Source organism: Neomonachus schauinslandi, chromosome 12 (assembly GCF_002201575.2).
Source record: "Neomonachus schauinslandi chromosome 12, ASM220157v2, whole genome shotgun sequence".
NCBI lineage: Eukaryota > Metazoa > Chordata > Mammalia > Carnivora > Phocidae > Neomonachus > Neomonachus schauinslandi.
The window spans coordinates 29,884,240-29,911,514 of NC_058414.1; positions in this window are offsets into that span (position 1 = coordinate 29,884,240).

The window sequence follows — 27,275 nt, forward strand, 5'->3', positions numbered from 1 at the left end:
TGTCTTTAAAAATACACCTTACCAAAAACCTTAGAATTGTGTATGATATACAGAAAGTGTTGTATAAGGGTTAGCTGCTCCTACTACTATTAATTCTACTACTACTATGTATAGTGTCCGAATATCTTGATTCAGTCCTATGCTCAAGTCATTAGTATTTATTTTGGGTTTTAGCAGTGATCCCCAATAAAGGAAATACGTTTCAAATCCCCCCATTTTCTCACCACCAACAGACTGAACCCTTAAGGAAATGTTATAAAGCAGTGTTGACACTGATCTCTCTTTCAGAAATTATATACTTCTTTCACATTATTTGCGTATCTTCTGAGGTTTCAGAGTGTAGTTTCAGGAATAGTTTTAACAATGATCTGAATAATACACATTGTGCAATATATTTCACCATCCCTTTCCTCTAATTTGTGGATTTCATGTTTAATCCCTCAGAATGAGTTCTTTCTAAGATCTTTTAAGTCCTGGGGCGCCTGGGTGGCCCAGATGGTTAAGCGTCTGCCTTCGGCTCAGGTCATGATCCCAGGGTCCTGGGATTGAGCCCCACATGGGGCTCCTGGCTCAGCAGGGAGCCTGCTTCTCCCTCTCCCTCTGCCTCTGCCCCTCCTCATGCTCTCTCTCTCTCTCTCTCTCTTTGTATCTCTGTGTCTCAAATGAATGGATAAAATCTTGAGAGAAAAAAAAAAGATCTTTTAAGTTCTATTTAAACAAATCCTGAGTAAGTCCCACCCCACCATTGCTATAAACATAAGTGGAAATGCCTAAATTCTGGAGACAATATGTTTAAAAAAATTATAATTTAGATTATCACTCTACAACATAAGAAACTTGGGATGAGTCTATTTCCTTTTCATTAACATTGGAATTGTTAAATCCCCAATTCTTGCATCCAGGACTTAGCATTCTTCATCCATAACCCAACTATGGCACTTTAAAAATAGCATTCACCATTATATAAGATCCACCTTATACTTACCACTTCCATGGCACTACCATATTTTCTAACATACTCTCTGGAACATACATATACCTGGAAAACAATTACAATGTCATACACACTATTTGATTCAGAGCCAGGCTGAATAACAAAATCTTCTATCTGTACATTGATTGAAAAAGAAATGTATACCAGAGAAAGGTAAATGTTAAAATCATAACCATAAAAGTGATGATTTAATTTACTCTGAAAATGAAATTTAGCTATTGGCCAGAGAGTATGTATATCAGATAATCAATCCTGTAAAATTAATATTTAATAATCTGCTATGAAGCTTGTCCTTTTGTGACATGAAATCCTAGCCATAAGCTGTGGAAACATGAAAATTCAAGGTCATACGGTCATTTGGATATGAAATGAATATGAGTGTCATTCTTCCTTCGATTAGAGATTAAGGGCAATCTTAAGAAATCTTAAGAGAACTAGGCATCCATTTTTCTGCCCTGAGATAGGTCTACAAATACAAATGTATTGTTCTGATTCAGAAGATGACACCATTGACCCATTATGAGTCATTGCAGTACTTTTCCATTAGCTGAGGATTTTTCCCTATTTTACCCCTTTTTACATTGATTTATGGGATTGGATCTAAAGTCTCCAATTGCACTGAAATCAAGTGACCCACTCAGTAGACAACCAACAGAAAATCAAACTCCAAATCACGTTAGAATCATGACTTGGTAATGTACCCATATACATTGAGTCTAAGTTATCGACTTCACTTATTTGGTATAGAAAACTAAATATTTTCAATGGGACAGTGAAGCATGCTCTACATTGAAGGATTCAGGATTAATAAGTAACACCATATTTTTCCCCAAGTTTGGAAATAATGAGAAATATAGAAATCAGACAGAGATGAAAATGGCAGGAATGTGTGGTAGTTGCAACAAATTCACTGCTTTACCCTCAACTCATGCACTCAGTTCCTGGCAGATCACCCTAAGCAGGAAGGCACTGTATCAAAAGGCAGAGAACTGACTGGAATACACTATCAACAAAGAGATGAGAAGTGGCCACAGTATGCATCTCACTACCTTCTCCCAACCTCCCAGCCAAAAATACTACTTCCCATTCCTAGGAAAGAGTAAGAGAAACAGCAAGAAACTGAAGTGTTTCCCCCACACATATCTGTCTTGAAGAATAAAAAGAAAATTCCTTCTCCTTCCTTTTGGAAACATGAGGAGTGGATAAGAAGTTTTCCTACTTTCAACACTCAACACAAAATGCCATCCTCTTTCCATAGATTGTGAATTGCAAAGATCAGTTAGTTTTTACTTCTTTACCTTTATTATTGATTTCAATATCTCTTTCAAAACTTAATCTTAGGGGAGTGACACATCTGATTAGGCCTGTGTAGAAATCCCAGAAAATAACTACCTCAATGACAGAATTAGTAATAAGTATGCCTTTAATTGATAGGGACTTATTTTAAAATTCATGTGGGTTAAGGAAGTAATTTTCTTTGATAGTTATAAAAATCATATGTAAGAGATCTGATTACAAAATTAAAGTATTTATAATTTTAACCTTTAGCTGGCCTGAAAAATAATATTCTTAATTCAAAAATAGCCTTTTCTACATACTGCTTATGAAATTTTCTTGGGAATTATGGTTATCTTAAATTACACCATATTCATCAAAACATTGAACAATGACAAATAGAAGTAGTAAAGTCTTATATTCTCACACATTTTCTTCAAAAGCAGTTTAAAATTCATGCATATTTTTCACAAAAATACTCACTTTAAATCTATTTCAAATTGCATCTTCATTGAGTATTTTTTGAGATATAATTGACATATAAGATTGTGTTAGTTTCAGGAGTGCAATATAATGATTCAATATTTGTATATATTGCAAAATGATCACCACAATAAGTCTAATTGGCATCCATCACCACTCACAGTTACATATCAAGTATTTTTTAAAATGAGTCTAAGTAAATTGATTTTACCATTAATCCTGTGAGCAAGAGGTGTGAGGAGAAAAAAAAATGCTTGACTTTCTGCTTGTTCCCTCCAATCATAAATTTAAATTTTACATTTCGCATTGTGTCATCCAACTGACTAGCTTTTTCTCCATAGATCACCTAAGAGAGAAATCCTTTATTTATAGGATATTTACACAAAGTACAAGCAGAGTGAAAAAGTTGTTACCAGGCATGATTCCTTTCCCATCTCCATTCCTGAGGAGTATGTTACAATGAGGGATATCAAATGACTATTAATCATACTTGTCATACATTCCTTTATAGGCATTTGATTTAACCTGACATATTCAGCAAGGATTAGAAAAATCAAAGTGTTGTATGGTTCATTACTCTTTTACAAATACGAAAGCATTTATAAAATATTTTTATCTTTTTTGACATAAATGTTTTTTGTGAAAACTTCAAAGCTGCAAAATTATCTGATTCAATTTCTGGAAAACGTCTTCCATATAAACTTAGAGGCAAAACTATTCTCAAAACAACCAGAGAAAGCAGATGCAGTATTTTCTTACATAAAAATTAAAACTTTTTTCTTTTCTTCTATGATAATGAGTCTATATTTTCTATCTAGAGTCAGTTTTATAAATTACATTTTTCAATAGATTATGCTTTATTAATGTTTATGTTACATTTTTAACTCCGTACATTTTTTATCTTAATTTTGAATTATAATCATTGCCTTTTTTGCCTCATTTCTTTACATGTGTTCACTAGAAGGTGCAACTGTAACTTTATTATGTCTGCTGGCAAAAGCATCCTTTCCCTGAGACCAAGATTCCTTGTCATACAGAGCCTAAGTTTTCAGGGATATAAAACACAATTTCTCCAAATGAGTCATTAGGGATGACTTGGTACCTGGACCCCTGCTTTCTACCTGTTAGAGGCCAGCACCATATTTGGCTGTCACTTCAAAGTATGTGCCTAAACTGGATCCTCCTCTCTACATTTAAGAGATCGTTCCAAAGTTTTATCAGATCTGCAGCTTCTGGGTGATATGGATTTGTCCATGTGCTCATGGTCACACCTTCGTTGCAAAGCAGGTCACTTGACCTTAAGCAATGCCATGTAGGGACCCATAATAACAAACATTCAGATGGTCTAAGCCCTCAGGGGTGCCATTTAAGGCATTGCAGGCAAGAAAATCAACTCATACCCAGAATGCATGTCAAACACAAAAGGACAAGCATTTCCCCCTCTAAGATAGAAGGCGTTCGATAAAATCTACTTGCCACACAGAACTGGCTGGTCTTCTCAATGACTCAGTGCTGGTTCCTGCAGCTACAGCAAAGGCTGGGTGAACCTGTAATAGGAAACTCTTGCTTTGGGACTCAAGCAAAGTCTCCATTCTGCAACTATAATCATCCCATCCGTGGTCCTATAACACAATCACTGGTATATACCAGAACAGAGGCTTGGACAAATCAGCACATCAGCTAGTTGTTCAATGTCATCTCTGTAGTAAATGCTGTACCATGGGCATTGCCGTGGATACAAAAATCTGCAAGCTTCAAGCCTGATCCCTTAAGATTATCCTCCCATAAAACTCTTCATCTCAAATGCCTCAATCTTTTTTCCTGCCAGCCTCCTGACTAACTAGTCATGCTATTTTTCATAGCTGAGGATTCCATATATATATATATATAATTCCATATATATATATATATAATATATATATAATTCCATATATATATAATATATATATATATTAACCTCTGACCAATTCTCTCTCCACATCAAGTAAAAGACAAAGTACATTATTTAAGCATACTCCTAGCAAAAGGGTTTTCCTTCAGTACTGCCCTTAAGGGCCACATTTGCTGTAATGAAACAGCAGTCCATTTTTGGCTTATGCTAACTTATCAAATTAACCCATCCATGAACCAGGCCGAGGTATTTTTCACTATGTCCTCTTGTCATAGAACTTCACCACAAGGTGTGAGGATGCACAGAACACTGAACCCCCAAAAAACTCATCATGGTAGCAGGTCCCTAAATCTTAATACAGTATACCTCACTCTCTGGAGTGTATGTATTTCAATTTTATGCCAGGTAGGGGAAGGGGAAAGGAATTTCTCACCACTCCAGCCCTTCTCCAGCCTTCCTGTTTCATCTCTGGGAGTAAATGGAAAACGTAAGCAACACAGATCAGAGCTTCAAGGATATAGACTGGAAACACTGAAGTCAAGTAAAAGAATAGGGTAAAATGCAGGGTGGTAAATGGAGGGGCAGTACTGAAGAAACAATTGTGAAGAGCACAATCCCAAGACATAGGTCCATCAAAAGACTGAGACTTAACTGGAAGATTATGCACTGCTTCTCTTAACACCCTAGTACAATGATGTTGGATTATACCTGAACAACCTGTAAGACCCAGACTCTGTCTGATGAGAGTACATAAGACAGCCCAAAGTCAAGAGGGAAGGAAAATCAAGGGCACCACAAGAATCAAAGCCTCTAGAACATATAGGTCCCACAAATATTAATCACGGCCCTACTCCTAGCCATACTAACACAAATCGCTAAACTAAAGGCCTATTTACCTATTACCCCATATAACATGTATGGCTTTCAACAAAAAAATACAAAGTATGCCAAAAGCTAGGGGAAAAAATACTCTAAAGAGACAAAGCAATCACCGGAACCAGACTCAGACATGGCACAGATACTACATACTGTATGATTCCAATTGTATGACATTCTGGACAAGGCAAAACTGGAGAGACAGCAATAAGATCAGTGGTTGCAGGCGTTCAAGGAGATGGAGAGAAAGATGAAAGTGTGGATCACAGTGGAGATTTAGGTTAGTGAAATTATTCTGTATGCTACACTAACAGTGAATCCATGACACCATGCATTTGTCAAAACCCATACAAATTCACAACCAGAAGAATGAAATTTAATGTAGGAAAAAAATGTGAAATACATTTGGGAGGTTAAGAGGTCCCAGAAGATGACATGAAATAACCTAACTGGTAGGGCAGAGAAAAAAGATTCTGACCAAAGTAACTTGGAAAATGAGTTGAGACTATAAGACTAAAGGTAAAGGAAAGAGTACATAAGCACTCTCCTCTAGACCATAAAATTGCTTATCATGGGAGTGGAAGTTAAACATTTTGAAACTGCCATAGTTGTATGCTGGAACTACAAGACTTAAGTACATGAACAGAAGAGGATGGAAGCCAGATTTTGTTGTTGTTGGAGTGCAAATTTAAAGATAAGCAAAGGGAGGAGGCCAGAATATCCATGTGGCAAATGGTCAGAGTTAGACAACTCAATAGTAACTCCCGGTTAGCTCAATATAGATACAGATATCCATCTGTATACATATAGAAATACCTATATCTGAGGGCGCCTGGGTGCCTCAGTCAGTTAAGCATCAGACTCTTGCTTTTGGCTCAGGTCATGATCCAGGGACGTGAGATTGAGTCCCACGTCGGGCTCCGCGCTTAGTGCAGAGTCTGCTTGTGATACTCTCTCCCTCTCCCTCTGCCCCTCCCCCTGCTCATGCTCTCTCTCTCTCAAATAAATAAAATCTTTAAAAAAGAAATCCTTAGGGGCGCCTGGGTGGCTCAGATGGTTAAGCGTCTGCCTTCGGCTCAGGTCGTGATCCCAGGGTCCTGGGATCGAGTCCCGCATCGGGCTCCCTGCTAGGCGGGGAGCCTGCTTCTCCCTCTGCCTCTGCCTCTCTCTCTCTCTCTTTCTGACTCTCATGAATAAATAAATTAAAAAAAAAACATTTAAAAAAAAATAAAAAAAAAGAAATCCTTATATATGTGTGTATATACACAAGCCAGTATACACATATAAATTTCCTTGCTCTGTCATCTGAGAGCTCTAAAAGCAATGACCCTCCAGGAGTAGCAAGCACACTTAATACCTACATCTTGGTTTCTAAAAATTTTCTTCTTTAAGAGGAACCAGAACTCTTTGGAGAAATGTCTGACACTAGAGCGCAGGCCAGGAATACACAAAATAAACACGGAACATCTTGTAGCACTAGAAAGTAAGAAAATTATCAAAAAACAAACCAAAAAAAACCCCACAATGATAGGGATATGTCAAGAGACATAAGAGCTAACTTAAAGAGTTCTCAATGGCCAAAGCTAAAACAATTGGAGCAACAAAATAAATAAGTAGTAATGGATTATAACCCAAAGTATAAAATAAATACCCATGAGTCCGTAACAATATAAACAAATGATTCTATAAATAAATAGGACACTACAGACAAGTCTCCTGTTCAGAACTCTGAATAATTTCTGTAAATACTCTCCCTTCAAGGACAAGAGCATAATTCCCCATTCTTTAAGGGTTGGCTGCATATAGTGATTCCCTTCCAAAGAACTCAGTGTAGAAATGAGGAAAAACAAGTGACTTTGCAGCAGAGAAATCTGACAGACATTACCTCAGCCAGGTGACTAAGGTTAATGACAGCAGTAATATGGCTGGTTAATGGTATGTACTCTTAATTCAGTGTGATTTAAAAAAAAGGCACATTTCCTCTTGGTCCTCCTTCCAAAAACCCTAGTCTAACTATGAGAAAAAAGTCAAACATCAACTGAAGGACAGTCTACAAATCTGACTCAAAAATGTCACTCACCAAAAGTAAGGAATGTCGGGCGCCTGGGTGGCTCAGTTGGTTAAGCGACTGCCTTCGGCTCAGGTCATGATCCTGGAGTCCCTGGATCGAGTTCCGCATCGGGCTCCCTGCTAGGCAGGGAGCCTGCTTCTGCCTCTGACCCTCCCCCCTCTCATGTGCTCTCTCTCTCTCTCATTCTTTCTGTCTCAAATAAATAAATAAATCTTTAAAAAAATAAAATAAAATAAAATAAAAAGTAAGGAATGTCTGAGAAACTGTTAAGAGTCAGGAGGAGCCTGATACAAGAAAACTAAATGTAATTTGATAACTGGAACAGATAAAAGATATTAGGTAAAAAGCAGGGAACTCTTAATAAAGTATGGACTTTTACTAAAAATAATCCATCAACACTGATTGATTGATTACAACAATGTGTCATACTAATACAAGATGTTAGTAACAGGGAAACTGGGAATGGAGTTTATGAGAAATCTCTGTACTACTTTCACAACTTTTTGTAAATCTAAAAGTATTCTATGAGGGGCGCCTGGGTGACTCAGTTGGTTAAGCGACTGCCTTCAGCTCAGGTCATGATCCTGGAGTCCCGGGATCGAGTCCCACATCAGGCTCCCTGCTCAGCAGGGAGTCTGCTTCTCCCTCTGACCCTCCTCCCTCTCATGCTCTCTGTCTCTCATTCTCTCTCTCGCAAATAAATAAAAAATTAAAAAATAATAATAATAAAAAATAAATAAATAAAAGTATTCTATGAGAAGTTTATTTAAATGCGTCAGTGACATGGATGATCTTAAAAAAACTCAAACTGAACTTCTAGAGATGAAAACTACAATGTTAAAATTGGGGCCTGGATAGGTATTGCCTCAGATGCAAATTTTAAGGGATGCCAAATCAAGATAAACAATATTTTAATGCAAATATTTTTTAAGTCATAAGTAATGCAAAAGTATCGTGATGAACATAATGAAAAAAATTAAAGAAAGAAAGAATTCAAAAATGCTGTGTCAAGCTATAATGGAGACTGAGGCAAAAGGAAAAATGTGAGCCCTGTATACATTATTTCTATGAGTTCTTTAGTGGTTTCTTCGGAACACTAGAGTAATTGAAAAAATATTGGAAAACTGAAAGTATATACATTATTTTAATTATTTAGGAGGTGTACCCATATCACTTGATGAAGTTTATATTCATCAAACAAGTTATTTCATTTATTTCAAGTAATAGTCAAGATCAAAAATGAGATAAGCAAAAAACTAGGTTTGGAAAATATTACTGATGAGTTTACTTTGATGAAACCCAGGAAAATAAAACTATAATATTCTGCTTGGTATATAAATAAACATTTAAACTTAAATAGTGTATATTTTAATATACCTACTTTTTAATTGTTCAGTATTTTTCCAGTCCCGGTGTGGAACAGAAAGGTCAGCAGCAGACTCACATATGCACAGTCACTTGAGTTATAGAACAGGAATTAGCACAATTCACTTGGCAAAGAACAGTATTTTCAGTACATGTTGTTAGACAATGGAAAAATCAAGGAAAAAAAGATCTTGACTCCTTTCTCACACCATGCATAAAAATTAGTTCACAATGGATCACAGACCTAAATATGAAAGGTAAAATAATACATATTCTTGATATTACTTTTACATTAGGTAATGCAAATATTTAATAGGATACAAAAAAACACTAAAAGTCGTGAAAAAAAGATTTGGACCTTACTAAAATTAAGTATTTTTATTTAGTAAAAATTCTGTTAAGAGAGTAAAAAGATAAGCTACAGGTTGGAGGAAACAGTCAGTACATATACCCAATCAAGAATTCATATCCGGGATATATAAAGCATTTCTACAAATCAATAAAAGAAACTCAATTGACAAATGGGAAAAATACTTGAATAAGCACTTCACAAGAAGGTATCCAAATAACCACACACAAAAAAGTATATATAGAGAATGTTGCTCAAAAGTATTAATCATAGAAATGCAAACTCAAACCAAAATGAGATATCACTGCATGTGTATGGAACTCTGTTATTTATCCTTGGGAATAACTTAAATAAGGACCAATAATAAAAATTAAAAAAATAACTGCTTTAGTTTTTTCATATCTCATAAACAAATGTTGCTTTTTTATTTCATGAAAGAGAAAGATATGTGTAACTAAAAACCAAGTAGTCTGGCAGCTAGCATAAATTTTGAGTTTTGTTAATAGAAATCAGAAAATATTAAATATCTAATGATATAACTTAATATAACTGATTAAATTTACATTAATATTTTATCACATGATTAACAAAATATTTCTTAGCTACCTTCAAACACACACAGATTCTCAAAGAAATGACAAATAAATTTATCTGTGTTATCCCACGGGCTGTGAAAAATTTGTTATTTCCAAAATCATTCCAGTTGTATTTGAAAGAGTCAGCATCACCAACCCATGAATTAATTTTTAGGAATTAATATCAAGAACATACAAGGATTCATTACATGTAAAGGGGTATTTTTAGCATTCACCACTTCTTACCATTGTCTTGGTTTGCTCCAAAGCTAGGCACTTTTTGACATTTCCATCAAGGAACAAAAAAGGCAGAGTTGCTAATTGAAAACTCATGACCTCTGTCACCCCTTCCCCCCCAGCATATATCTGAATTCAGACATACCCTACACGTTCCAAAACCTTAAATTTAAAGGCAGGCTTCACACTTAACAGAAATATATATGACAGGAAAGAATAGATTTTTAAAAAGCACTTCCTTAGTTTGGTGTTCTTTAGATTTTAAAACATTGGGGCGATGTCCATTGGCCAGGACTTGGTGTTAGATGAGGGATATGCGTATCTTCTGTAAAATGTGAGAAAAATTATTTTGAGCACCGTTGCTTTTCAAAGGATTTTAAGATCAACATTAGGAACAAATACATGGGGAAGTTCAGAATCTACAGTTAAAATAATCTGTGCATATAGTCAATCAAAACAGGGTGAAAGATACAGAATTTTATAAATTTATGTCTTGGAATGCTGTAAAATTCAGAAGGAATGATGGGGCTATTTCATTTGTGAGTTGTCTTAGATTGTGGAAAATTAGAGGTTAAGGTAAAGGAGAAAGCATTTTTCATTTGTAAATTCAAAAATTGATTCCTACTAATATATGCAAATTACTGAAATAGTAAGCATCAAAATGTTGCCACTGTTCATAATAAATGAGATCAATGTTTTGTCAGCTTTGTAAATAACTTATAATAAAGGTAACAGAAAATGCAATTTGAATAACTTGCACTGCATTTTTCTGAGGGCATTTTAATTACAAAGGGAGTCTTTTTTTTTTTTTTTTTTTTTTTTAAAGATTTTATTTATTTATTTGAGAGAGAGAGAATGAGAGAGAGCACCTGAGAGGGGGGAGGGTCAGAAGGAGAAGCAGACTCCCTGCCGAGCAGGGAGCCCAATGCGGGACTCGATCCCGGGACTCCAGGATCATGACCTGAGCCGAAGGCAGTCGCCCAACCAACTGAGCCACCCAGGCGCCCCCAAAGGGAGTCTTTTATTTTTTCATTGTTGAAGATAGGTCTAGTACCAGCGTCTATAAGGTAAAAAAAAGCAAAAAACAAAAAACACGGTATTTGTACCAGGTTTAAGGGCCATGTTTTAAGGTGGCCATTTTTGAGCCAATTCAACTGAACATATTTTCAAAAAGGGCATATTTTGAATTACAAAATGAAACTTACCAGGCTTTTCTTCCCCCGGTTATTCTCTGATAGTTTTGCTTACTTGAAAAGCTAATGCCCGGGAATATAAAGTAGCATCAATTTGCCTCCAGGAACACATTCTTGATCTCTTGACCCCAGATGATTCCCTTAAACTTCATCCTGTGATAGTGAGGAATAAATTGTTTTTATTTTTACATGACTTTCACCCTTGACAAAATCTACTGAGTTGTCAGAAGAGTGCGTGTGCTCCTATGACCTTATCACTCAAAAGTACTAAAGTAACAAAATACTTCTTCCTGGATCCCATAAAGAAAGCTTTTTTCCCCTTCTTTTTTTTTTTCTTTTTAGTAGTAAAATCTCAAGGAAGTAAGATTTGCTGCCAGCCATCATAATCCACGCTAAACAGATTTTTCAGGATTTCACTCCTTCTGCTGGTTCAGTAAAGGCCAGAAAGAATTTAGTACTTCTTATAGACTTGATATTTAACTGATCATCTAAAAAAGAAGGCACCTCTCCAAATCACTATTATTTCATGGACCTGAGAGGACCTATGCATTTCAGCAGTTATAGTCACATCCCTTCTGATTTAAATTACACAGACAGGTTTTGGAACTACACCGCCCATTTCAGGATTTAAACCTAAACCTTCTCCAGCATAGGCAATGTAACCAATAACATTGTAACAGCTTTGTATGGTAACAAATGATGACCTGACTTATTGTGGTGACCATTTCATAATGTATACAAATACTGAATCACTATGCTGTACACTTCCAAGTAATATAATGTTATATGCTAATTATTTTTCAATAAAAAAATAAAGTAAAGCAAAAGCAGAAACAAAAACCTTGATCTTCCTGCTCTGCCCTGCTTCCAGCCCCCATCCCACACGCTCACCTTCAACCACATCCCACTTTAACAGCCTACACTACTACAGTACATATTTATCCATTCATCACTTGAATATATGTTATGTCAAAAGCCTTCCTAAATACTGGAGAGATCAATGATTGAAACAAAGATCTCTCCCCTTCTGGAGGTTATATTCTGTCATAAGGGGTATAGAGAGATTTTAAAAAAGTGAAAAATTAAATTATACAGTATATTAGAAAGTAATATGTACTATGGAGATAAAACAGAGGGTAGGGGAAGCAAGGAAGATGGATTGCAACTCTAAATACAGTGGTCAGGGTAGGCCTAGGAGAAAAAAGACATTTAAGGGGTGCCTGGGTGGCCCAGTCAGTTAAGTGTCTGCCTTCGGCTCAGGTCATGATCCCGGAGTCCCGGGATCCCAGGACCAAGTCCTGAGTTGGGGGGGGGTGCAGTACTTGCTCAGCGGGGAGTCTGCTTCTCCCTCTCCCTCTGCCTGCCACTCTGCCTACTTGTGCTCTCTCTATATATCAAATAAATAAATAAAATCTTTTTTTAAAAAGACATTTAAGTAAATTTTAAATGGGGTGAGGTCAATATCCCAATAGATATCTGGGGGAAGAACATGCCAAGCAGAAGTAACAGCTGGTGCAGAGGCCTGAGGCAGAAAAAGAGCTAACATGCTCTAGGAAGATAAAGAAGGTCCTTAAGCCTGGAGACAATAAACAAGAAGAGTAGCAGATGAAGCTAAAGAGGTGAGTCAGATCAGGCAAAGGGCATTAGAGGCCCTTGTAAAGAATGTGGCTTTTAGGGTGCCTGGGTGGCTCAGTTGGTTAAACGACTGCCTTCGGCTCAGGTCATGATCCTGGAGTCCCTGGATCGAGTCCCGCATCGGGCTCCCTGCTCGGCAGGGAGTCTGCTTCTCCCTCTGACCCTCCCCCCTCTCATGTGCTCTCTCTCATTCTCTCTCTCTCAAATAAATAAATAAAATCTTAAAAAAAAAAAAAAAAAAAGAATGTGGCTTTTACTATGAAACAATGGGAGGCAATAATATTGGCATGATCCATCTTAAGTTTCCAAGTTTATCCATCTTAAGTTTCTGGAAATTAGGACGCTTGGGCAGGAACTACTAACAAGAAGCTGTTGCAGTAATCTAGGCAAGAACTAATGGGGGCTCAGGCCAAGTGATAGGACTATTTTCATAGCAGTGATAAGAATAAGTTATAAAATGAAGATATTTTGAAGTAAGAGCTACCAGGATTTCCTAACAAAATGATTGTGGGATGAATAAGATGGAGAAGAATAAAGGAAGACATCAGAGTTTTAAACATGATAAATCACTGATTCTATTCATCAGCCATTATTCTAAATGCATGGAAAGAAAAGGAGGGAAACAGAGACAGACACATAGAGATACAAAGGAAGAAAGGAAAAAATTCAATGAAAAAATTGAACATCAAGTGATAAATGTTTATTACTCTGCTGTGGGTGGTATAAATGGAAAAGAAAGAGTTGAATTTGAGTACTAGTTCTGCCATTTATTAGGCAAATTATTTAGCTTCCTGACCTTCCATTTACATGTCTCTAAAAATACATATCATCTGTTTATTAAAATATTGAGAGGAATTTAACAAGATAACATAAAATGCCTAGCATATTTTTTCTTTTTTTTTTCCCTTAACTGTTATGTATTACTAAACAAATAAAATAAACTGAGGTTATTTAAAGACCAGCTCAGGAATTCTAAAACATATTTTTTTCTCCTGTCATTAAATCTCTATCTACTATATTAGGTTTATAGTCCCTATATTTTCTCTCCCCATAAAAAGTTACCCCAAACTCCTCAGAAATGATTATGGCTATTTCCTGAGAGCAACTTAAAATGAAGCAATTTCATATCAATATATTCATATTGAGAACTAATCCTCTGTTATGATTTTTTCCTAAGAGGAAACCAAAAGGACACATACAGTACCAAATACGAAAAGAAAAAATAAACACCACAATACTGAAATTATTTCATAAACTGATGTTACCAATTAAGCTCAAATCTACATCATAAAAAATGACGTGAGCATTACTAAATATCTAAATGGAAAACGCATGTCTTCTCAATATATGTGACTCAGAGATTTTTTATTTTTTTAAGATTTTGTTTATTTATTTGAGAGAGAACACATGAGAGAGCACAAACCAGGGGAGAGGCAGAGGAAGAGGGAGAAGCAGGCTCCCCACTGAGCAGGGAGCCCAGATGTGGGACTCAATCCCAGGACCCTGGGATCATGAGCTGAGCCAAAGACAGATGCCTAGCCAACCAAGCCACCCACATACCCCAGAGACTTTTTTTTAAAGTCTGCTCTTTAAATCTTTTCAACAACCTTAAATTAAGTTCAATAAAGGTTTATTTTCCCCAGAAAGATTTCATGGACTATTTTAGACCATATAGTAAATGTATATCAAAACTCACAACCACATCAAAACATAACTTGCCTTTCAGTTTGTTCTCAAGGTATAAATTTAAACTCATATATAAAAGGCCTTGGCATGTAGAACACTAGTAAGCTACTATTAAATGAATACAGATACTTCTATCTCCCATATAATTTCATCTACCAAATAACAATTCATATTATTTTACACTCAATGACAGCTTGGAAATTAGTAAAAGAAGGATCAATGGGGGATGGAAGGGGTGAAAGGTGTACCAGATATTAAAACAAAGTTCTTCATGATGAGAAAAGTTGATGCCAGGTGAATACTTGATTCTACACAAAGGATTGGAGAGGAACAAAATGATGAAAATTTCTGTGAATATTAAGAAAAAATTCTCATTTTTAAATTTCTTTAGAAGATAAATGCCAATAGCAGAAAGAAACCACAACTCCCAATGTATTGTAAAATTTATAGTTTACATAGAAGTAAAACTATGACTGCAATAGCTCAAAGAAATGATCAAAAAATTGGGACTATAGTGCTATAAGTTTATTAAATTATATTTGAAGTAGTATAATACTATTTGAAAGTAGAGTGTGGTAAGTTAAAGATTCATATTGTAAACTTTAATACCACCTCTAAAATATTTTCTTTAAAAAAGAGATATAACTAACTCTGCAAATAAAATCAAATACAATAACAACAGAAAATACACACACACACACACATTCAATTCAAAACAAGGCAAGAGAAAAAAATTGAACAAGAAACAGACAAGATGAATGGAAAACAACTTGCAAGATTACAGACTTAAATATAACCATATCAATAATCACATTAAATGTAAATGACCTATACTCCAATTAAAAAGCCGAAATTTTCAGATTGAAATGAAAAATTAATACCCACTGTATTTTGTCTATTAGAAACCCATTTTAAAAATACAGACACAGGTTAAAAATAAGAGAATGGAGAGAGATATAACACACAGACCCTAGTCATAAGAAAGTTGGTGTGGCTATATTAATATCAGAAAAAAGTACACTTCAGAACAAGAATATCACCAGGGATAAAGTGAGCTATTTTGTAATGATAAAGGGTCAATTCATCAAGAAAATGGGCAAAAATTCTAAATTTATATGCTACTATAAAATCTTCAAAATATATGAAACAATAACTGAAAACAATGCAAGGAAAGTAGACAATACTCTCAGTAACTGATAATACATGCAGACATAAAATGAATAATGATATACAAGACTTAGACAAAACTGTCAGCCAATTGACCTAGCTGACATTGATAAAACACTCCACCAAACCACAGCAGAATATACATTCTTTTCAGGTTACATGGAATAGTCATGGAGATAGGCCATTTGTCAGGCCTTAAAATGTCTTAATAAATTTAAAATGAATTAAATTTTCCAACTGAATTAAAGTAGAAATCACAAATACAGAAAACCCTCAAATTTTTGCAAACTAAGTCACACACTTTTAAATAATGCCATTGAATCTAAGAAGTCACAGCAGAAATTTAGTAGATGTATTGAACTGAATGATAATGAGAACACACATATGAGCATTTGCAGAATACAACTATAACAGTACCCATAATTTTCACTAGTGAATTCTATCAAACATTTAAGGAAGAAATAATGCAAAAACGTCTCAGAAAATACTGGAGTATGGGTGCACCTGGGTGGCTCAGGTGGTTAAGCGACTGCCTTCTGCTCAGGTCATGATACCAGGGTCCTGGGATCGAGTCCCACATTGGGCTCCCTGCTCCTTGGGGACCTGCTTCTCCCTCTCCCTCTGCCTGCCACTCCCCCTGCTTGTGCTCCCTCTGTCTGTGTCAAATAAATAAATAAAATCTTAAAGAAAAAGAAAATACTGGAGCATGAAAAACACTTCACAATTCATTTTGGGAGACCATCATTACCCTAAAATAAAAATTATACAAAGATATTACAAGAAAGCAAACTACAGATAAGTGTTTTTTCTAGGAATAGATACTAGGAATGGAAGGAAAACTTGTATTCCCTAGAATATAGAAAGAAAGTAGACACTAAGAACATAAAGAATGTTCCTCAACTTGATAAAAGATATCTATGAAAAAAATTAATGGTGAAAATTGAATGTTTTCTCCTTAAGATCAGAAAAGTCTAAAGGATATTGATTCTCAATACTTCTATTATACATTACAATGGAAGTTCTAGACAGTTCCTTAAGGCAGTAAAAAGAAATAAAAGCCTTGCAGATTAAAAGAAAGATTTAAATCTCTTCACTCATAGTTCACATCATGTGTATAGAAAATCCTAACGAATCTCCAAAATCTACTACAACTGGTAAGTGATTTTTACAAGGTTATAGGATACAAGAGCAACATCCAAAAGTTAAATGTATTTCAATATAATAACAATAAGAAGTTGGAAAATAAAATTAAAAATACACTTTACAAAAGTATCCAAAATTTAAAATATATTAGAAAACTTAAAAATATTAAGATACCATTTCTCCCTTAATTGACACATGGATTCAATATTATGCCAGCCAAATTCCTAGCAGGTTTTTCTGAGAATCTGACAAGCTGATTGTAAAATTTAAGGATATAGGGGAGGGCAGTGACAGAGAGGTGAAGTAGGTGATGGGGATTAAGGAATGCACTTGTCATGATGAGCACAGGGTGATGTATGGAACTGTTGAGTTACTATACTGTACACCTGAAACTAATATATCACTGTATGTTAACTAACTGGAATTAAAAACTTAAATAAAAAAAAAAAGATATAATTGTTTCTAAAAAAATTGAGGAAATGTAACGTAAATAACCTAGGAGTGAGTATAATGGAATATAAGGGAAAATGAAATATATTTACATTTCCACGGTAAATAACCAATCTAAAAATCTAGGTATAATAATCAAGACAGTGTGTTATTGGTATGAAGATAGTTAGGGAGACCAATTGAACAGAACAGAAAGTCCAATATATTATACACATGTATAATAAATTGATTTTCAACAAACATTCCAAGGTAAGTCAATAAAGAATGAACAGTCTTTTCAAAAAACTATACTGGAAAAATTAAATATTTATATGGAGAAAAAAAGGAACCTCAACACTTCTTAACACTATACACAATTTAGTTGAAATGGATCACAGTCCCCAAAACATAGAAAAAAACATTTGGGTTAGATAATGACTTCTTAGAACAGAAAAAAAGCACAACTATTAAAATACTGAAAAATCCCGCTTCATCAAAACTAAAACCTTCTGGTGTTTAAAAGCCACCATTACAATGAAAGATAAAAATGAAAACAATCCATAGTCTACAGGATAATTCCCAGTATTCTCGGGACATATATTTAACAAAGAACTTGTACCCAGAATATATTAAAAACCTCTTACAACTCATTATTAAGAGAAACAACACAATATAATTTGGTAAAATCTGAATGTACATTTCACAAGAGTAGATATGCAAATGATGGGTAAGTGCATGAAATGATGCTCAATATCATTAGATCAGGGAAATAATACTAAATACAAAATAAAAAAGATCTTGAATGGTTAGAATTGAAAGGACTCTTCCCAAATTTTGTTGAGGATGTAGAGTAGGTATAGCTTTCGTGCCTTGCTGTTGGAAATGTAAAACAATATAATCACTTTGGAAAAGGATGAGAGTCTCCCTAACAGTTAAGCATATACTTCCCATATCATCCAGCCAGTCCACTCCTAAATATTCAATCAATAGAAATGAAAAATGCATGTCCACACAAACATTTGTGCAAAACTATTCACTGCCACTTTACTCATTATAGCCAAAACTGGGAAGCAATCTAATGGCCATTGACAGGTGAACAGAGGAAGAAATTTTGATATAGTCAATCAATGGAATATTACTCAGTAATAAGACTGAACAAACTAATGTGATACACCCAAAGGAATCTTAAAACATTATGCTAACAGAGAAGCCAGATGCAAAAGAATAGATACTGTATGATTTTATTTAGGTTAAATTCAAGAATAGGCAAAACCAGAGAAAACATTTCCTGTGGTTTAAGTCTTTGGGGAAATTCAGAAAGCAGTCAGTGGTTGCCTAGACCTGGATTTGGAAAGAAGCTTCCTGTAAACGGACATGAAAGAACTTATTTGGGGTAATGGAAATTTTCAATATCTTGATAGGGTGGGGGTTACAGAAATGTACACTTAAAACCGGCACAAGGAAATAATAAAATAATAATATTACTAAAAATTATTTTTATGTTTTGTATTACATAATTATAAAATACTAAATAAATAAAACCTAATAATCTATGGTCAAATTAATCTGTTCTGTAAATTGATCACTTTAGCCCACCTGAATTATTTTCTTTATATGGTTAATGAAAATAATACGATTCCTGACGCAGATAGATATTCAAAAAATATCAGTTGCATTCTATTCAGTCATATTAAAGTACACAGATAGAGATAGGTATTTTTTAACGCCTGGAATATACTCTGTTTTTTGTCCACACCTAGGAATTGTCTAGTAAGAACCACATAAAAGGAAGTTATACTACCATTAGACTTTCTTTGAGCATACTAGACTTTTCTTCAGTCCTTAAAGTAAATTCACTAAAAATTTAATTTTCTATTTTAATTTTTAAAAATCCAGTGACACGTTTCACTGTATTGTGCCTTTCTATTACAACTGCAGAAAGGAAAGTCAGTGATCCATTATGGAAGGTTAAAAAAACTCAGGGCACCATGGTTTTTCATTTAAGACCCAGAGTTTTTACATTCCAAGAAATACAAAAATGCAGAACTAAAAATATACACTTAAAGCTCTTCTCAAGTAGACAGGCGAAAAAAGTAACTGCACTTAAAACAGAAAAAAATATGCTACCTCATTTCAAACTTGGTATTTATTTTACTAGTACATTTAGCGCTTTGTTTTAGCAAACATATGCCTCCTTGTGTTGCAGAATTCACTCACACCAATAAGACCACCTTATATGATAATTTTCAATGTATTACTTACCAAAGTAAATTAAATATAAGGTCTATCTAGACAGTGTCAAAGTATCTAAGTGATAAAATTTATTAATTTTAGGCAAAAAGATTTACACTTCCGTATCAGAATGAAGACTTTAAATCTTCAGTTTGTTCACAGACCAAAGTCAATGATCTCAGGAACTGATATTTGAAGAGAGAAATTTAGAATGTAGAATAAAATGGGTGGACCAAGAACAACTTAATCAATGATTCATTATCTTTTTTTCTCAATGATTTTAACAGCTTTAGTGAGTTATAATTGACATATAAAAAATGCACATGTTTAATGTATACAATCTGATGAGTTGGGACATATGCATACCACCATCAACACAATTAAGGTAATACATGTAAACCATCACATCCAAAAGTTTCCTCATCTCCTTTTGTGTTTTTTTAATATTTGAGGGTTTTTTGTTTATTTTTTGTAGTAAGAATACAGTATGAGAACTACCCTCTTAAAAAATATTCAAGTACACAGTACCATATCATTAACTCTAGGTACTATGTTGTACTTCAGATCTCTAGACTTATACAACCTGCATAACAAAATTTATATCCATTGAACAGCAACTCCCCTTTCCCCCTCCTCCAACCTTTGGCAACCACCATTCTATTCTCTCTTTCTGTGAGTTTGACTATTTTAGATATCTCATATAAATGGAATCATGCAAGATTTGTCCATCTGTCCATCTGTGCTTATTTTCCTAACACGATGTCCTCCAGGTTCACCCATACTGCTGCAAATGGTAGGATTTCCCTCTTTCATCAGAGTGAATAATATTCCATTTTATGTATTTATCACATTTCCTTTATCCATTCATCTGTTGATGTATATTTGGGATGTTTCACCTCTCAGTCACTATGAATAATGCTGTAATGAAGAGAAAAGTGCAGATATCTCTTTGAGATCCTGATTTCATCTCTTCCAGATATATACCCAGAAGTGCAATTGCTGGATCATACATTAATTTCATTTTTAATTTTCTGAGTAATCTCGATACTGGTTTCCATAGTAGCTGCACCATTTTACACTCCCATGAACAGTGTAGAAGTGTTCCACATTCTCTGTACCCTTGCTAACACTTGTTATCTCTTGTCATTTTGATAAGTCATCCAATAATTGTGAAGTGATATCTCACTGTAGTTTTGATTTGCATTTCCCTAGTGATTATTGATGTTGACCTTTTCATATATTTGGTGGCTACCTGTATGTCTTTAGAAACATGCCCTATTCAAGTCCTTTGATCATTTTTTAAATGGATTTTTTTCTATTGAGTTGTAGCTTTTTAAACATATCTTGTTATGAAACCTTAATCAGATAAAGGTTTTGCAAATACTTTCACCAATTTCATAGGCTGCCTTTTCACTCAGTTGATTGCTTCCTTTGCTGTACATACACTTGTGAGTTTGATAGTATCACTTGTCTATATTTGCTTTTGTTGCCTATAATTGTGGTGTCATGTCCAAAAAAAAAAAACAATTGCCAAGCCCAATGTCAAGAAGCTATTTCCTTAGGTTTACTTTCAGTAGTTTCACAGCTTAGGCACTACATTTAAGTCTTTGAGTCTTTTATCCACTTGTGAAATATATTGTGAAATAAGGGTACAGTTTTATTCTTCTGCACATCAAATTCCAGTTATTCCAACATCATTTATTGAAGAGACTACCCTTTCCCCATTGTGCATTCCCCATTGTCAAAGATCAATTGACTGTAAATGCATTTATTTCTGGGTTCTCTTTTGTGTTCCACTAGTCTAAATGTCTGTCTTTATGCCAGTACCATGCTATTGTAATTATTGTAGCCTTGTAATATATTTTGAACTAAGAAATGTGATGCCTCCAGCTTTGTTCTTCTTTCTCACAATCACTTTGGCTATTCTGGGTCTTTTCTGTTTCCACATGAATTTTAGGATTTTTTTTCTATTTCAGTTTTTAAAAAAATGCCATTGGGATTTTGACGGGGACAGCACTGAATCTGTAGATCATTTTAAGGAGTATAGATGCCTCAGCAATTATTAAGTCTTCCAATCTATGAAAATGGGATGTCTTTTCATGCGTTTGTGCTTCTCTAATGTCTTTCGTCAATGTTTTGCAGTTTTCAGGATACAGGCTTTTCACCATCTTGGTTAGGTTTATTCCTAAGTTTTTTATTTTTTTACACCATTATAAATAAGATTGTTTTCTAAATTTCCTTTTTGAATAGTTTATTGTTTGTGTATAGGAACACCACTGATTATTTGTATGTTGATTTTATATCCTTTAACTTTACTCAATCTGTTGATTTGTTCTAAGAGTGTGTTGGTGGGTTTTCTATATATAAAATCATGTCATCTGCAAACAGAGACAGTTTTGCTTCTTCCTTTCCAATTTAGATGCCTTTGTTTCTCTTTCTTGCCTAATTTCTCTAGTTAGGACTTCTATTACTATATTTAATAGAAGTGCTGAGAGTGGTCATCCTTGTCTTGTTCCTTGTCCTAAAGGAAAAGCTTTTAGTTTTTCCAACAAAGAACTCAGTCTGATGGAGGAGCAGCTGATGGAAAAATTTTTTAATTAAAGAGACACTATGACATGCAAAGTTTTTTCCCCTATTCACTGAATGCTATAAAATGAGAAGTAATTTAGAAGAAGCTTAATGGGTTGTATATCTGGTATTTTATTGCTCTTTTGTTTGAGGAGTCCTCCTTTTGATTTAGACAAAGTAAAATCTTCTTAAAATGTCTCATATTGATATTCTCCTTTCCAGGTTTTCAATGTATATTTTCTGAAATACGAGTTTAACATATTTTTCTGTAATATTAAAGGAAGTTGTAAAAGAGAAGTAACTCTTCTCACACTATTATGGAGTGGGATCAAGTTTTTCATATTAGCTTCCCCAAACAATTACACATTGTATTATTATGTATGATGATTTTATAGCAAGTGCTGTCTTAGCTTACCAATATGTTACAGTCTCCTTATACAAGAAACTGTCTTCTGTTTATCAGCACCATGATGCCTAGTGAATGTTAAAGACTTTGTAGATGTGCAATAAATACTTCTTGGTTTGTATGTGGATTAATATATGTTATGGACTAAATATTTGTGCCTCCACAAATTCATATTTGAAATCTAATCCCTAGTATGACATTATTTGAAGGTGGGGTCTTTGGGAGGTAATTAGGTCATAAGAGTGGATCCCTCATGAATGAGACTAGTTTTCTTGTAGTAAGAGGCCAGAGAGGTTGCTCCTTTTACCATCTGAGGATACAATGAGAAGTTCGCAGTCTGCAAAGCCAGAAGAGGGCTGCCACCAGAACCCAACCATGCTGGCACCCTGATCTCTGACTCCCAGCCCCTAGAACTGTGGAAAAAAATTTCTGTTACTTATAATCCACCTAGTCCATGGTACTTTGTTATAGCAGGCCAAACTGACTAAGACAATATACTTAGAATTATCCTCAAGAAGAATAATCATTCTTCCTTAGACCATATTTTAAGCATTTTCCTCTTACAGATCTTACTTTAACTTCTACTGTCATTGGAAATATGATACCTTTGGGGCAAATATATTGATTTCAAAGCAAAATTTTCAGCTTGTCACTTTTTATCCTAAAAATAGCATTTCTGGCATCCAGCTTTAATCATGTGAGCATTCAGCTTTGGCTTGGTCCACCAGGTACTACAGAGATAATAGGGGATGAAAATCAATAAACCTAGATTCTAGCTTCAGTTCCTTGCATTTCACTCTCCTCTATCATAAAATAAATGCTAAGGTCTTTGTCCTAACTAGTCCACAGGAAAAAGTGGGAATTCACAATAATATTTTCCTGTGGTTTAGGTGATCTGGGAAAGGTGCCAAGAGAACACTACTTTGTATGCATCATTGTCATTTGATTTTCAGCACATAATAATGAGTTATCAGTCATGTCTTTTTTTTTTTTTAAAGATTTTATTTATTTGAGAGAGAGAGTGAGAGAGAGAAAGAGCACAAGAGGGGGGAGCGGGAGAGGGAGAAGCAGACTCCCCGCTGAGCAGGGAGCCCGATGCGGGACTCGATCCCGGGACTCCAGGATCATGACCTGAGCCGAAGGCAGTCGCCTAACCAACTGAGCCACCCAGGCACCCCAGTCATGTCTTATTCTAAAGTATGTGATGATAGTAACTATAGCACAGGTATTTTTTCAATATAAGGGGGGAAAAAACAACTTGATGATTTTCTGTATACTCCTTTCATTAGGCATTCCAGTTCCTGGTTTGGACAAGAGCACTCACAAGCAATTTTTTATTTTTTTTCTTTTTCAAAGATTTTATTTATTTATTTGAGAGAGAGAGAGTGAGAGAGAGAGCATGAGAGGGGAGTGGGTCAGAGGGAGAAGCAGACTCCCCACTGAGCGGGGAGCCCGATGCGGGACTCGATCCTGAGACTCCGGGATCATGACCTGAGCCAAAGGTAGTCGCTTAACCAACTGAGCCACCCAGGCGCCCAATTTTTTAAAATTAAAATGGCCTCTACCACTTTTTTTTTTTTTACAACAAAGTTTTGCTATATAAAGCTAACCTAAGGAAATAAAGTAGACATTGATCTAGGCCCCCAGTTTCCAAAAGTGGCTGCACGAAATAATGACTTTAGGACCTTTAAAAGTGCTGATTTTTGGTTAGTACCCCCCAGAAATTCTGATTTAATTGGTATGGGGCACAACCTGGATATTTGGATTTTTTTAACAGCTCCTCAGGTGATTCTAATGTAGAGCCAAGTTTGAGAAAGACTATCCCAAGCAAATGCCCAATCTTATTTCAGTCTTTTTTCTCAATTGCCCCTAGATGCCGAAGTTTTTCAAATTAAGTTTTGTTCTCAACAAGATTTTAACTTTGCAAATACTTATTTTATTTAGAAATCACAAGTCACCTGCTTTATACATAGCATTTCTTACTATCACACACTAAAGCCTTCACGTTTGGCTCTAATTGTCCTTATGGCACCCACTAATTCCAGGTGAACATTATTATTTTCCCTGATCCGACTAGCATTTTCAGGTTTTAATAAAATTCAGAACACATACTCCCTAGTTTTCACCTTTACCCAAAATTATACTACTCAGTGAAATGTTGCTCTCGTGTGTACAATGTCAGGGAGACATCACCCCACTGGGTACATCAGCTGGTTCTGTTTTCACCAAGCACAAGGCATCAGAATCAACTCTGCATGTCCCATTTCCTCAGGGCACCAAAGTTATTTTAATAAAATAATCTGTTGCAAGGCATCCATTGGAAAAATCTCACCTCTGTGCCTTCACTCAAGCTGCATATTTTCCTTGGAATAACCTTTCTCATCTCTATTATCTGGTTTTTGGACTGTTGAACACAGGTTCATGTTCCAGGCCTCAGACTGGTCATCCTATCCACCATGAGGTCTGTTCTTAGCCTACTTTTCCCAGAAGGATTCATCACTCCATCCTTTGGGCACTCACTGGGCAGCTGATGTTTCTATCATGGACCTAAAATTGTCTTATACTATCAGTTTACCTGGTGTCTCTCTTTAAGTGGCTATAAATCAGTCAAAGATAGGAAACATGACCTCCTTATTTTTACGTCCCAAGTCCCCATCACTGTACTTAACACTGTAGGTACAAAATAGGTATACACTTATCCAGCGAATTAAGTTGTTTTATTAATGATAAGAATATGGGGTTTGACTAATTCAAGAAGATATATATGCCCCTATGTTCACTGTAGCATTATTTACAATACCCAAGATGTGGAAGCAACCTAAGTGTCTATCAATAGATAAATGTATAAAGAAGATGTAGTATGTGTATGTACACAAACACACACATATATACAATGGAACACTAGCCATGAAAAAGAATGAAATGTTGCCATCTGTGACAACATGGATGGACCTAGAGGGTACTATGTTAAGTGAAATAATTCAGGAAGAGGGAGACAAATACCCTATGATTGCACTTATATGTGGAACCTAAAAAGCCCAAACAAACCAAAAAATGAACAAACAAAATTAAATAGACTTATAAATACAGAGAACAAATTAGTGGGTGCCGGCGGTGGGGGGGTGGGGAATGGGCAAAATAGGTGAAGGGCATTAAGAGGTACCAACTTCTAGTTATAAAATAAGTTCTGTCATGGGGATGTAAAGTACAGCATAGGGAAAACAGTCAATAATATTGTAATAACTTTGTATGATAACAGGGCAACCACACTTATCTTGGCAAGCATTTTATGATGTATATAAATATCAAATCACTATATTGTACACCTGAAACTAATGTAATATTGCATGTCAACCATACCTCAAAGGGAGGGGGAGGGGAGGGAAGGGCAGGGGAGGCAAGATGAGGCAAAGCAAGATGAGATGAGACAAGATAAGACAAGAAAATGGGGTTTGGAGTCAATATCAGCACAAATTTCAATTTTGCTTCTACTAGTATATTTTTAACACATTATATAAATTTTCTAAGCCTCAATAACCCCATTCATAAAATGTGACTCACAGAGTTGCTTTTGGGGAATGCTATGAAGTACACTATGATGTTATATGCGTAAAGTATCACATTACACATTCTCCCCAAGCCTCATCTCTGGTACACTAGTACTAATGGAATTCAGCATCAGTGTCATTTCTTCTCTCCGAAGCCTTCCTCCAGATTATAAATTTATCAGCACCATCTCTCCATATTTCAACCAAACTCTACCTGTCCTGAATATTTTACATTTACATGATTTTTATTGAAGTATAATTGACATACAATGTTACATTGGTTTCATGTGTACAAAATAGTGATTCAAAAAGTCTATGCTCACTGCAAGTGTAGCTACCATCTGTCACCATACAGCCCTATTAGAATACCATTGACGATATTCCCTATGCTGTGCCTTTTACCCCTGTGACTTATTCATTCATAACTGGAAACCTGCGTCTCCCACTCCCTTTTGCTCATTTTGCCCAACTCCCAACCCCGGTCCACTCTGGCAATCATCACTTTTTTCTCTGTATTTATGGGTCTCTTTCTGCTTTTTGTTTGTTTATTTGCTATTCATTTGTTTTGTTTTTTTAGATTCCACATGTAAGTGAAATCATGCAGTATTTATCTTTCTCTGTCTGACTTACTTCATTTAGCATAATACCCTCTAAGTCAATCCCTGTTGTTGCAAATGGCAAGGTCTTATTCTTCATTATGGCTGAGCAATATTCCATTGTATGTGTGTGTGTGTGTGTATCTCACATCTTTTTCTATCCATCACTCTAAATATTTTAAAACAATCTGACAACCATCTTCTTATTCTGTGATATTATCAAATGATGCTGAGCTCTGGTTTCTAACTATTGGAGTCCAGCCCTTATTTTTATCAAAGTGCACATAATGTAAGAAAAAAACACGTATGCCACTGAAGCTATGACATTGCATCCTGAAGTTAATCCAGTATCTGCCAATTGTAAGGAAATGTCGCTTACGGGAAGAATAGCAAAACAGAACTACATGGCACCTGGATGTTTGCATTTACTATTCCTACTTGCTGCTGTCTTTCTATATTACAATTTACAAAATCTAATACCTTGGAGAGAGAAGAGATTGGTACAGGTCAAAAAAAAATGAGCCCCTCTCCCTCTACCCCCATCTCTTCCGGCCAT